Genomic DNA, 12,777 nt, shown 5'->3' on the forward strand with positions numbered 1-12,777 from the left:
TATTGTCGTGGGAGAGAGAGAGAGAGAGAGAGAGAGAGAGAGAGAGAGAGGGGGAGGAGTGAGAGAAGATACTCCATCTCTCTTTTTCTTGGCCGCTGTACCGCGGGCGCTTACAGTTCAACGTGCAGTTTCTTGCCAGTTCATGAGGGCGGACTTAATCCAAAGGTGTGTTCGTCTTTGAATCTGAAACACACCTGAATTAATTCTGTATTTACGTTTTTTTGGGCGTGAAGAAAAGTCGCTTGTCGTGGGGAAAGTGCCAAACTTCCATACCGTGTCACATTTCCCGGGATTTAGAGCGTCGTTGCTCGCGCGCTCCGTTCAGCATCTCACAATGTTTCCTCTCCCGGGGAAGAGCTGAACTTTTTACGGACGGTGACAACGTAGACAACAGGACTTCGTTTGGGTTGTAAAAACAGAGGAGACGAACCATTAGGACAGCGAGTTCGTGTTCAACTACCGATTCCTGAGGTAAGCGTGTATTATAACTTGTAAGCGGCTGAGTTTGATTAAGAATGATGTGTTATCACAGATTGTTGGTCTGGCTCTATAACATTGGTATAACAACGAGCCACCATATGCTTGGTAGAAACGTCTTCTCTCCTTACAACTGGGGAGCGAGTCAAGAAAATGGCATAGAGGGCTAGTGTGTTGTGTTAATTATGTAATAAATAGCGTGAGTTCCAGCCCTAAGCAATAGAACAAATCTCAGAGCTCCTCGTTAACCAGTCACGCGGCTACAATGTTGCGTGGCAATGATACAGTAGGCTGCTGTTGCACGGTTTGTAGGTGAAAGTAGTTTACTAACGTTAGATGCGTTTGCTATGTGTATTACAGTGGGATGTTATCATGAAAACGACTGCATGATTTTCAAACATTGACCTCGGTGTTTGGAAGCCCCTTCAAAACAGGCCAACAATTTGCATGTCACTCTTTGGGAGTTGTGCTCAACAGATTTGTGAAACGACAAGGCTTTTACTCCATAGCCTACCTAATGAGGATCCTAATTAAATACTGTCCTACAGCATCTCATCCTACAAACAGACTTCAGGAGAAACTATTCTCCAGGCAACATGTATGTATTCAGCCATGTTGGCTGTAGGCTAATGTGTTACCTGGTCTCTGCCTGGTGTGAACTGATCTGGATTTCCCAATGTTCCAGGCATCACTTCCACCATTGCATCTGTCAACTGAACACATGCATTTAGGTATAATTAAGCCTGCAATTGAAGCCTGTAAGCCATTGTCAATGGACATGCATTGGCTACTTGAATAGCCATTCCAACAAGTAGGTCACTTGTAAGAACACTGGCCCATCTCATTCCCATATCCCATCTAATGCTGAATGCAGTTGAGCTTTGGGCTTTGAACCCCGTGTAGAGAAAGCAGAGTCAGTCACCACATGCTGTAGTGGTTCAGACCCAGAACAGGAAGAGCCCCTGCCCCCTCAAGGTCAAAAGGAGAGGGCCAAAAACAGAGGGAGCATTTCCCCCTCCTCTCTCTGGGACTCTTTCTCTCTGAGTGTCTGAGACTGACCATGAGTAATGGGCCTGTTTGTTTGTCTTTCATGCAGAACATGGACACAGTATACACTGACGCTATTGATTCATGTTTCCTGCTCAAACCCAAGTGTGTGTGAGCGCGCACTCACGTTGTCCGTAACCCTCTGTCCCTAGAACGGAACAGCCCCCCCCCCCCTTCTGTAGTCACTGGACCTGCCTTGTTGAGAGTCAACATTGTATGTGTTCTTTCGCTCCCTCTCTCCTCCATCCCCATAAAGAGTCATCTCTGTCATAAGAGACTGTATAAGTTTGTTTCACAACCCTTCATAGGGATTAACGTTAAATGAACATTTCCATTATTGAAGAGACAGATTTTGGTGTGTGGAGAATCTTGCATGGTCTCCCCAAACACAACCATCTGCTTACTGGACACCCACACAGAGCCAGGTGCTGTTTCCTTCCACCATGTCCATGCATCATTATCTGAGTCTCACACACATACTGGAAGTGGACAACATGCCGTGTGTTGATTTTCCTTGCCTGTGGGGTCAAATCACTGCAACACCATTCCCTCTTCAGAAACTCCCTGTCAATCGTGAACATGGCCATTGCTCCTAATGTTCAGGCAGACTAATAGCTCTCCACGAGGGTTAATTTGGGGTCATGTCTCTCAGCTGAAGAGGACCACTTGGTAGACAATTCAGAATAATGATTTGTGGAACAAAGACCAGTGTCTGTCTGCTTAAGAACGTGTGGGAGAGAAGAGAACACAATTGATGAAAACAACCCCAGCTTTCGATTTCTATACAGAACCGACGAGTGCAACAGAACCGACGAGTGCAACAGAACCGACGCCTGCACAACTATGGGGCAAAACAGATGGGTTGGATTAGATTGTTGACATATATATATATATATATATATATAGATATATAAATAAATAAATAAATAAATAAATAAATAAATAAATAAAAGAGACAAGTGCTCATTCACCAAATGTATTTGTTTTCAATAAACACTGGAGACTAAATATAGTTAACAGGTTGTCAACAAGCTTATATATATATATATATATATATATATATATACCACAAAACAATACATGGTATCAAGAAGAAGATGAAATAAGCCACTTAGGATTCCCCACATGGCAGCTTCTAGTCATTCTTGCTAGCTATCTGGTCATCCAGAATCCCAACAACACGCTGATCTCTGCCCCATGGAAGCGAGGGCACATGGTTTTCCTGACGTTGTCAGCAGACCCATCTATTGATTGTTTTCTATTTAATTGATTGCTTTTCTCTCCCACCATTCACTTTTCATTATAGTCACTTGCCACAATTTAATATCATATTCAGCATATGACATTGAAGACATTCACTTTCTATCCATAGTAGATTCACATACAAGACCATGGTACTTACCTACGGAGCAGCAAGAGGAACTGTCCCTCCCTACCTTCAGGCTATGTTCAAACCCTACATCCCAACCCCAACACTCCATTCTGCCACCTCAGGTCTCTTGGCTCTCCCACCCCTATGGGAGGGCAGCTCCCGCTCAGCCCAGTCCAAGCTCTACTCTGTCCTGGCACCCCAATGGTGGAACCAGCTTCCTCCTGAAGCTAGGACGGCAGAGTCCCCGCCCGTCTTCCTCCTGAAGCTAGGGCGGCAGAGTCCCCGCCCGTCTTCTGAAAACATCTGAAACCCTACCGCTTCAAATAGTATTTTAAATAATCCCACAGCACCCCCTTCAGCACCCCTTTCGTGAGTTTACACTTGACTTTTTTCCTGCTTACTAGCTCTGACTTTGATGATAGCTACTTTATTGAGGAAAATGTACTTACTATGTCTGTGATATGTGGTTGTCTCACCTAGCAATTTTAAGATGGAGGCACTACGTCGCTCTGGATAATAGCATCTGCTAAATGACTAAAATGTAAATGTGGGTTTGGGTAAAGTGGGACACCTGGTGAAGTGGGACAGTTAAGGACGGGTAGTTCTTACAGGTACGTTCAGGTGAACAGTACTGGTCTGAAAGGTAAAGGTTTAGAGGTTTGTTTAGTGCCGCTTGTACGTCCGTGTGTGTAATGAAGCATTAGCTTTTTGTCCATTAGTGACTGGCAGTGTGTGTCATCTGTACTTGGGCTTCAGAAGCTGGAGTCCAAAGGTTGTTTGCTGTGGAGAAACGGGGCGTGTCTGCATGCATGTGTTTGTACTTGACTCATCAGACCACTGAACATGTTCATTCCAGTCTGTTTGCTCACCAAGTCAACCTGAGAAGGTCCGTAGTCTCCCCACCTGACGGTTTCACTTTCCATTTCCTATAAAGTCCTGTACTTACTGTCAGTCCTCCTGGATGACAGCAGATTCTTTATTACTGTCAGTCCTCCTGGGTAACACCAAATGCATCATATTTTATTACTGTCAGTCCTCCTGGAAGACAGCAGATTCTTTATTACTGTCAGTCTTCCTGGAAGACAGCAGATTCTTTATTACTGTCATTCTTCCTGGGTGACAGCAGATTCTTTATTACTGTCAGTCTTCCTGGGTGACAGCAGATTCTTTATTACTGTCATTCTTCCTGGGTGACAGCAGATTCTTTATTACTGTCATTCTTCCTGGAAGACAGCAGATTCTTTATTACTGTCATTCTTCCTGGGTGACAGCAGATTCTTTATTACTGTCATTCTTCCTGGAAGACAGCAGATTCTTTATTACTGTCAGTCTTCCTGGGTGACAGCAGATTCTTTATTACTGTCAGTCTTCCTGGGTGACAGCAGATTCTTTATTACTGTCATTCTTCCTGGGTGACAGCAGATTCTTTATTACTGTCATTCTTCCTGGAAGACAGCAGATTCTTTATTACTGTCAGTCTTCCTGGGTGACAGCAGATTCTTTATTACTGTCATTCTTCCTGGGTGACAGCAGATTCTTTATTACTGTCATTCTTCCTGGGTGACAGCAGATTCTTTATTACTGTCAGTCTTCCTGGGTGACAGCAGATTCTTTATTACTGTCAGTCTTCCTGGGTGACAGCAGATGCTTTTACTGTCAGTCTTCCTGGGTGACAGCAGATGCTTTTACTGTCAGTCTTCCTGGATGACAGCAGATGCTTTTACTGTCAGTCTTCCTGGATGACAGCAGATGCTTTTACTGTCAGTCCTCCTGGATGACACCAGGTGCTTCATGTTCTGCTGTTGCTAAGTAGAGTTTATTCCTCCTGTGTTACTCATTTTTCATTCGTCTTATTTTAAGCTCTGCATTGTTGGGAAGGGCTCATCAGCAGTCGCAGTTAAGTCTACACCAGTTGTATACGGTGCATGTGATGAATACGATTAGATTTACAGTATGGTGAATCATTTAGTTCCTCAGTTCTCTGCCGGTAGACTTTGGAATATCCCCACCTGAATGTTTCAGTTTCCATATTCTATCCTACATTTACTGTCAATCCTGGAAATTCCTAAATTACCGCCATGGAAGACGGTAAATTGATGGTGACTAATTTTCTTGTTTTGGTGTGTGGAGGGTTACTGTAAATGTTACACTTGTCCTTACATGTTCATATGTTTTGGGCTCCTGAGTGGCGCAGCGGTCTAGGGCACTGCATCTCAGTGCTAGAGGCATCACTACAGACCCTGGTTCGATTCCAGGCTGTATCACAACCGGCCGTGATTGTGTCCCGTAGGGCGGCGCACAATTGGCCCAGTGTCGTCCGGGTTAGAGGTAGGCTGTCATTGTAAATAAGAATTTGTTCTTAACTGACTTGCCTAGTTAAATAAAGATTAAATATATAACATTCATGAAGTAGGCTACTTGGTGTTTGTTTTTCTCTTGCTTCACCTTTTATATGGGGCAGTTAGTTATGTTGCCATGCTACTCTCACTGCACTGCCACACTACTGTCCTGTGTCTGTGTATGGATCATTTCCCATGGTGACCAAGCTGTGGTATGTTGTGACAGTCCTAATGTCACGCTATGGCTTGGTGGCAGATTTGAGAAGTGACTCAGTATATTGGTGCCCTGTCTGTGTAGTGTAAATGATGTTACTGGACACGTGCTGGGACCTCCCCTGAGGTGGTGGCATCATGCAGAGGGGTGGTGGTGTGACCTCACTGGCCTGGGGTTTGTTTAGGGGGGGGGTGGGGTGTGTGTGTGTGTGTGTGTGTGTCAACGTTGGGTCTGAGGTGAGATCACACCTGTAGAGGGACAGCTGCTGCAGCACACTGGGGGTTCTCTCTCCTGCTGGTGTCAACTCACCCACACCCCCACACATAGACATAGAGACGGGATGTCGTAGGCCTCTCCAGACGGAGGACTTCTTGGAGACGGGATGTCGTAGGCCTCTCCAGACGGAGGACTTCTTGGAGACGGGATGTCGTAGGCCTCTCCAGACGGAGGACTTCTTGGAGACGGGATGTCGTAGGCCTCTCCAGACGGAGGACTTCTTGGAGACGGGATGTCGTAGGCCTCTCCAGACGGAGGACTTCTTGGAGACGGGATGTCGTAGGCCTCTCCAGACTGTAGACTCAGGAGTGTCACATTCAGCTCTCTGTAACACGGGGGAGTTCTCTGGTCCCTGTCTGTTCTGTCTTCTATATCCATATGGAGAGTAGAGTTCTCTGGTCCCTGTCTTCTGTTTCATTATGCACAGAGTTGTGTGGACTAGCTAACGTCCACGGCAAGTTTTGCAAGGTTCTCTTCCCTTCTTGTTTGTGTTTTTCTGGATGTTTGGAGCAGACAACATGGCATATTAAATCTCCATGTGGTCCTGAAGAATGAGAGGCAGAGCAGAGGTTGGGCCGTTTCCTGTTTAAGACTCTGGTGATGTTAGTCAAGTGCTTCCCATCTGACGTCTTCAAAGCTCTGCTGCGTGTTCTGCTCTGGTTCCCCAGCCCTGGTAGAAGAGAGCAGCAGAGAGACGGCTGGGTGGCCCTGGTAGAAGAGAGCAGCAGAGAGACGGCTGGGTGGCCCTGGTAGAAGAGAGCAGCAGAGAGACGGCTGGGTGGCGCTGGTAGAAGGGAGCAGCAGAGAGACGGCTGGGTGGCGCTGGTAGAAGAGAGCAGCAGAGAGACGGCTGGGTGGCCCTGGTAGAAGAGAGCAGCAGAGAGACGGCTGGGTGGCCCTGGTAGAAGAGAGCAGCAGAGAGACGGCTGGGTGGCCCTGGTAGAAGAGAGCAGCAGAGAGACGGCTGGGTGGCCCTGGTAGAAGAGAGCAGCAGAGAGACGGCTGGGTGGCCCTGGTAGAAGAGAGCAGCAGAGAGACGGCTGGGTGGCCCTGGTAGAAGAGAGCAGCAGAGAGACGGCTGGGTGGCCCTGGTAGAAGGGAGCAGCAGAGAGACGGCTGGGTGGCGCTGGTAGAAGGGAGCAGCAGAGAGACGGCTGGGTGGCCCTGGTAGAAGAGAGCAGCAGAGAGACGGCTGGGTGGCCCTGGTAGAAGAGAGCAGCAGAGAGACGGCTGGGTGGCCCTGGTAGAAGAGAGCAGCAGAGAGACGGCTGGGTGGCCCTGGTAGAAGAGAGCAGCAGAGAGACGGCTGGGTGGCCCTGGTAGAAGAGAGCAGCAGAGAGACGGCTGGGTGGCGCTGGTAGAAGGGAGCAGCAGAGAGACGGCTGGGTGGCCCTGGTAGAAGGGAGCAGCAGAGAGACGGCTGGGTGGCGCTGGTAGAAGGGAGCAGCAGAGAGACGGCTGGGTGGCGCTGGTAGAAGGGAGCAGCAGAGAGACGGTTGGGTGGCGCTGGTAGAAGGGAGCAGCAGAGAGACGGCTGGGTGGCGCTGGTAGAAGGGAGCAGCAGAGAGACGGCTGGGTGGCCCTGGTAGAAGGGAGCGCAGAGAGACGGCTGGGTGGCGCTGGTAGAAGGGAGCAGCAGAGAGACGGCTGGGTGGCGCTGGTAGAAGGGAGCAGCAGAGAGACGGTTGGGTGGCGCTGGTAGAAGGGAGCAGCAGAGAGACGGCTGGGTGGCGCTGGGAAGGAACAGGAAGATAAGAGCAGGGTAGAACAACACTGTCTTTCATCCCTCAGAGTGAAGGAAGAGCGGAATAGTTTGTTTATACTCTGAGCTAGATCAAGTCTCTGGGAGGGGAGAAATCAAAAGACAAAATCAAAGCTTTGCTTTGTTTAAATATGCAGTGGAGAAATGCAGGTACACACACACACTGACAGATGGCTGATATATGAGAGCCGCCAAGTGTGTGTGTGTGCGGGTGTTTTATTATTTTGTCAGCCGCTCACCACAGTGTCCAGGTTTTAGAGGGAGTGACTGACAAAAGCAGCTTAGCCTACCTGCTGGGGACCTTTTGTGTGTTGTCTGTGTTAGTGATATTGAACAAGAGCTCACCACTGTTTTAATCCTCCTGCATTCTGTTGGTGCTGGAATTTCATTTCTTTCTCTCCCCCTGAACACGATGTAATGCGCTCGTTAATCCTCAAACATTCCTCACGCGGGGCTTTAGTTTTAATTATGAGCACTAAAGTAGTGCTAACGCTGAGGTCGCTGCTGTTGCGTGCCAATAGCCTTTAGCTGTTAGAAAGGGTACAGGCTAACGCACGGTTAGCGAGGGTACAGGCTAACGCACGGTTAGCGAGGGTACAGGCTAACGCACGGTTAGCGAGGGTACAGGCTAACGCACGGTTAGCGAGGGTACAGGCTAACGCACGGTTAGCGAGGGTACAGGCTAACGCACGGTTAGCGAGGGTACAGGCTAACGCACGGTTAGCGAGGGTACAGGCTAAGTTGGTAGCTCAGTTGGTAGAGCATGGTGTTTGCAACGCCAGGGTTGTGGGTTCAATTCCCACGGGGGGCCAGCACAGAAAAAAATGTATGAAATGTATGCGTTCACTACTGTAAGTCGCTCTGGATAAGAGCGTCTGCTAAATGACTAAAATGTAAATGTAAAAAATCAAGTTTTCAGTGTAAGCGGGGACATTCATCATAAAGTAGGCATGCAGGTTTGTGTGTGTGTGTGTGAGAAAGCTCCAGGAAAACCTGTTTAACAGGATACTAGCGTAGCTCCAGTTGTAATAAGACTTTAGGCCATTAGGAAACCCTGTTTATCATAGCTCCTGTTGTTCTAACTGTTAAACAGGGTTTCCTATTGGCCTAAAGTCTGTTAGAACAACTGGAGCTACGGTAGTCTAACAGTATAGACTAGCCCAGTAGACTAGCGTAGCTCCAGTTGTTCTAACAGTATAGACTAGGCCAGTAGACTAGCTTAGCTCCAGTTGTTCTAACACAGTGTAGACTAGCGTAGCTCCTGTTGTTCTAACACAGTGTAGACTAGCGTAGCTCATGTTGTTCTAACACAGTGTAGACTAGCCCAGTAGACTAGCATAGCTCCTGTTGTTCTAACACAGTGTAGACTAGGCCAGTAGACTAGCGTAGCTCCAGTTCTAACACAGTGTAGACTAGCCCAGTAGACTAGTGTAGCTCCTGTTGTTCGAACACAGTGTAGACTAGGCCAGTAGACTAGTGTAGCTCCTGTTGTTCTAACACAGTGTAGACTAGCCCAGTAGACTAGCATAGCTCCTGTTGTTCTAACACAGTGTAGACTAGCCCAGTAGACTAGCATAGCTCATGTTGTTCTAACACAGTGTAGACTAGGCCAGTAGACTAGCGTAGCTCCAGTTCTAACACAGTGTAGACTAGGCCAGTAGACTAGTGTAGCTCCTGTTGTTCTAACACAGTGTAGACTAGCCCAGTAGACTAGCATAGCTCCTGTTGTTCTAACACAGTGTAGACTAGGCCAGTAGACTAGCGTAGCTCCGAGTTCTAACACAGTGTAGACTAGGCCAGTAGACTAGCGTAGCTCCAGTTCTAACACAGTGTAGACTAGCCCAGTAGACTAGTGTAGCTCCTGTTGTTCGAACACAGTGTAGACTAGCCCAGTAGACTAGCGTAGCTCCAGTTCGAACACAGTGTAGACTAGGCCAGTAGACTAGCGTAGCTCCTGTTGTTCTAACACAGTGTAGACTAGGCCAGTAGGTGTGGTTGCTGGCTTTTATGAAGTGAACTCAACTTGCTGAGTGACTTCTTTACACACTGTCTGTGTCTCTGCCATTATCTATCCTGTCTGTGACATCCCCTAACAGACTGTAAACCTGCTGTGATCATCTGTTCAGCTGTGGGAGTACCTCTTGTCTGTCTCTGCTGCTTGCTTACAGGCTTGCGGCTCTAGAAGAGACACACACCCAATCCTGGAGCGCTGCAAGAGGTGCAGGCTTTGTTCCAGCCCAGCACTAACAACTAATTTAGATGAATTATCAACATCTTGATATTAGTTGGATACGATGTGCTGATGATGGACTGAGAGGGACAAACACTCTCCAGGGTGGTGGATGCTGAATGCTGCGGTTTAAAGCTGTTACCTGCTGAGACCTCTCTGTCTCTCGCTGTTTGTCTCTCGCTGTTTGTCTCTCTCGCTGTTTGTCTCTCTCGCTGTTTGTCTCTCTCGCTGTTTGTCTCTCTCGCTGTTTGTCTCTCTCCGCTGTTTGTCTCTCTCGCTGTTTGTCTCTCTCGCTGTTTGTCTCTCTCGCTGTTTGTCTCTCTCTGGTATTTAACTGGCAGTATATCACTGTCACACAACAGCACAGCAGCTTAGGTTGTGTCTCAAATGCCACCCTATTCCCTTGTTAGGTACTACTTTTGACCTGGGCCTCATGGGTAGTAGTGCTCTATAAAGGGAATAGGGTGCCGTTTGGGATGCAGACATAGTGTAGTGAGGAGCTAGCTGTAACCCAGAAGGTGTTTCTATTTCACACATCAGTGGTGTTTTCTCACAGTCGTGTGTGTGTGTTGCGTTGCCCAGGACAAGAGATGCTGGGGTCAGCAGGCGTGAAAGGTCATGTCACTACTAGATAAAAATAACAAGTCATGTCATAGCTAGGTAAGAACAATGTAGAGATTGTAGCTGCCCATAGGTAGGTAACACAGTGATATGTAGCAAATGGAACAGTCCATGGGTAGGTGCCAGGGGGGTGTAGATAATGGAATAGTCCATGGGTAGGTGACGGGGGTGTAGATAATGGAATAGTCCATGGGTAGGTGACGGGGGTGTAGATAATGGAATAGTCCATGGGTAGGTGACGGGGGTGTAGATAATGGAATAGTCCATGGGTAGGTGACGGGGGTGTAGATAATGGAATAGTCCATGGGTAGGTGACGGGGGGGTGTAGATAATGGAATAGTCCATGGGTAGGTGACGGGGGGGTGTAGATAATGGAATAGTCCATGGGTAGGTGACGGGGGGGTGTAGATAATGGAATAGTCCATGGGTAGGTGACGGGGGGGTGTAGATAATGGAATAGTCCATGGGTAGGTGACGGGGGGGTGTAGATAATGGAATAGTCCATGGGTAGGTGACGGGGGGGTGTAGATAATGGAATAGTCCATGGGTAGGTGACGGGGGGGTGTAGATAATGGAATAGTCCATGGGTAGGTGACGGGGGGGGTGTAGATAATGGAATAGTCCATGGGTAGGTGACGGGGGGGTGTAGATAATGGAATAGTCCATGGGTAGGTCACGGGGTGTAGATAATGGAATAGTCCATGGGTAGGTCACGGGGTGTAGATAATGGAATAGTCCATGGGTAGGTCGACGGGGGGGTGTAGATAATGGAATAGTCCATGGGTAGGTGACGGGGGGGGTGTAGATAATGGAATAGTCCATGGGTAGGTGCCGGGGGGGGGGTGTAGATAATGGAATAGTCCATGGGTAGGTGCCGGGGGTGTAGATAATGGAATAGTCCATGGGTAGGTGACAGGTGTAGATAATGGAATAGTCCATGGGTAGGTCACAGGGGTGTAGATAATGGAATAGTCCATGGGTAGGTCACAGGGGTGTAGATAATGGAATAGTCCATGGGTAGGTCACAGGGGTGTAGATAATGGAATAGTCCATGGGTATGGAAGAGATGCACACACTGTTGGTAGCAATCCATCTGATTGTATTCCTGGAGCAGGGAATATCAGCCACCACCATGAACAGTAACACACCTCTGCCCATCCCCTAGCACCCACACTGTACTCAGTTCAGTCCATATATTGACTCATCTAATGTGTTTGTACTTATACGTCCATCTACATTTGGTTCTCATCCATGCTAATGGACTATTTCTAAACGTTACTGGCTGCTCTCAGACCAGTCTACATTAAAACCTCATCCAACACGTGGGAGGCCCTGGTATAGGAGGCCCTGGTATAGGAGGCCCTGGTATAGGAGGCCCTGGTATAGGAGGCCCTGGTATAGGAGGCCCTGGTATAGGAGGCCCTGGTATAGGAGGCCCTGGTATAGGAGGCCCTGGTATAGGCTACATCCTAAATGGTAACCTATTCCCTACATGGTGCACTAATGTTGACCAGAGCCCTATAGGCCCCTGTCAAAAGTAGTGCATTAAATTGGGAATAGGTTGCCATTTAGGATGCTACCTATATCAGAGTGTTCTATATCAGGGCCTCATACAGTCTCCGTAATAATTAGTCATGTCTGTATCCAGACCTCATGTGGAAAGAAACCCTACAGGGTGACTGTTTACTGAAATCACTGGCCTGATTTGAAGGGCACAGCATTCATCTCCTCTCTCTGTGTGTGTGTAAACTATTTGTGTGTGTGTGTTTGTAGGCTACACACAGTGTGCATATCTGACCCTCGTCTCAGTCAATGTGCTTAATTTCCTGTTCCCGTGTTTGGCCTAGTGCCGGTTTCACTCTGCATGAAATTGGCAGCCTCCTTTCCTTTCCTCTCCAACCTCAAACCAAAGCTCTTTCCCAGAACTCCCTAACAACGGCCCAGCCAGCCAGTGTTCAGAGGGCCCTCTGAATCAGAACGCTGAGTTTAAACTAAACCAAATGTCATGCCACTTCTCTTAACCATGTCTGGCTACAGTGTCTTCAGAAAGTACTCATCCCTTGACTTGTTCTATATGTTGTTACAGCCTGAACTTAAAATGGGTTACATTGAGATTTTGTCGCTGTCCTACACACACACACACAATACCCCATAATATTTTTAGTCATATTTACAAATTAATTACAAATGAAAAGATGAAATGTCTTGAGTCAATAAGTATTCAACCACTTGTTATGGCAAGCCTAAATAAGTTGAGGAGCAAAAATGTGCTCAACAGGTCACATAAGTTGCATGGACTCACTATGTGCAAAATTAGTGTTTAATGTGATTTTTGAATGACTGCCTCAGTCGAACAGTGAATTTCAATCACAGATTCAACAACAAAGACCAGGGAGATTTACCAATGCCTCATAAAGAAGGGCAGCTATTGGTAGATGG

General features: G+C 47.6%; 1 protein-coding gene across 2 annotated transcripts in view; it reads left to right on the forward strand.

Moving 5' to 3' along the window:
• Positions 1-12,777, forward strand: part of LOC106576570 (plexin-B2) — a 236,580-nt gene that overhangs the window by 99 nt on the left and 223,704 nt on the right. For both annotated transcript variants that reach the window (XM_045700160.2, XM_045700159.2), the window contains exon 1: positions 1-471. This exon is cut by the window's left edge. The gene's annotated coding sequence lies outside the window, so the exon portion shown is untranslated. The remainder of the gene's footprint in view (positions 472-12,777) is intronic.

This window comes from Salmo salar, chromosome 17, assembly GCF_965601325.2.
Source record: "Salmo salar chromosome 17, fSalSal1, whole genome shotgun sequence".
Taxonomy (NCBI): domain Eukaryota; kingdom Metazoa; phylum Chordata; class Actinopteri; order Salmoniformes; family Salmonidae; genus Salmo; species Salmo salar.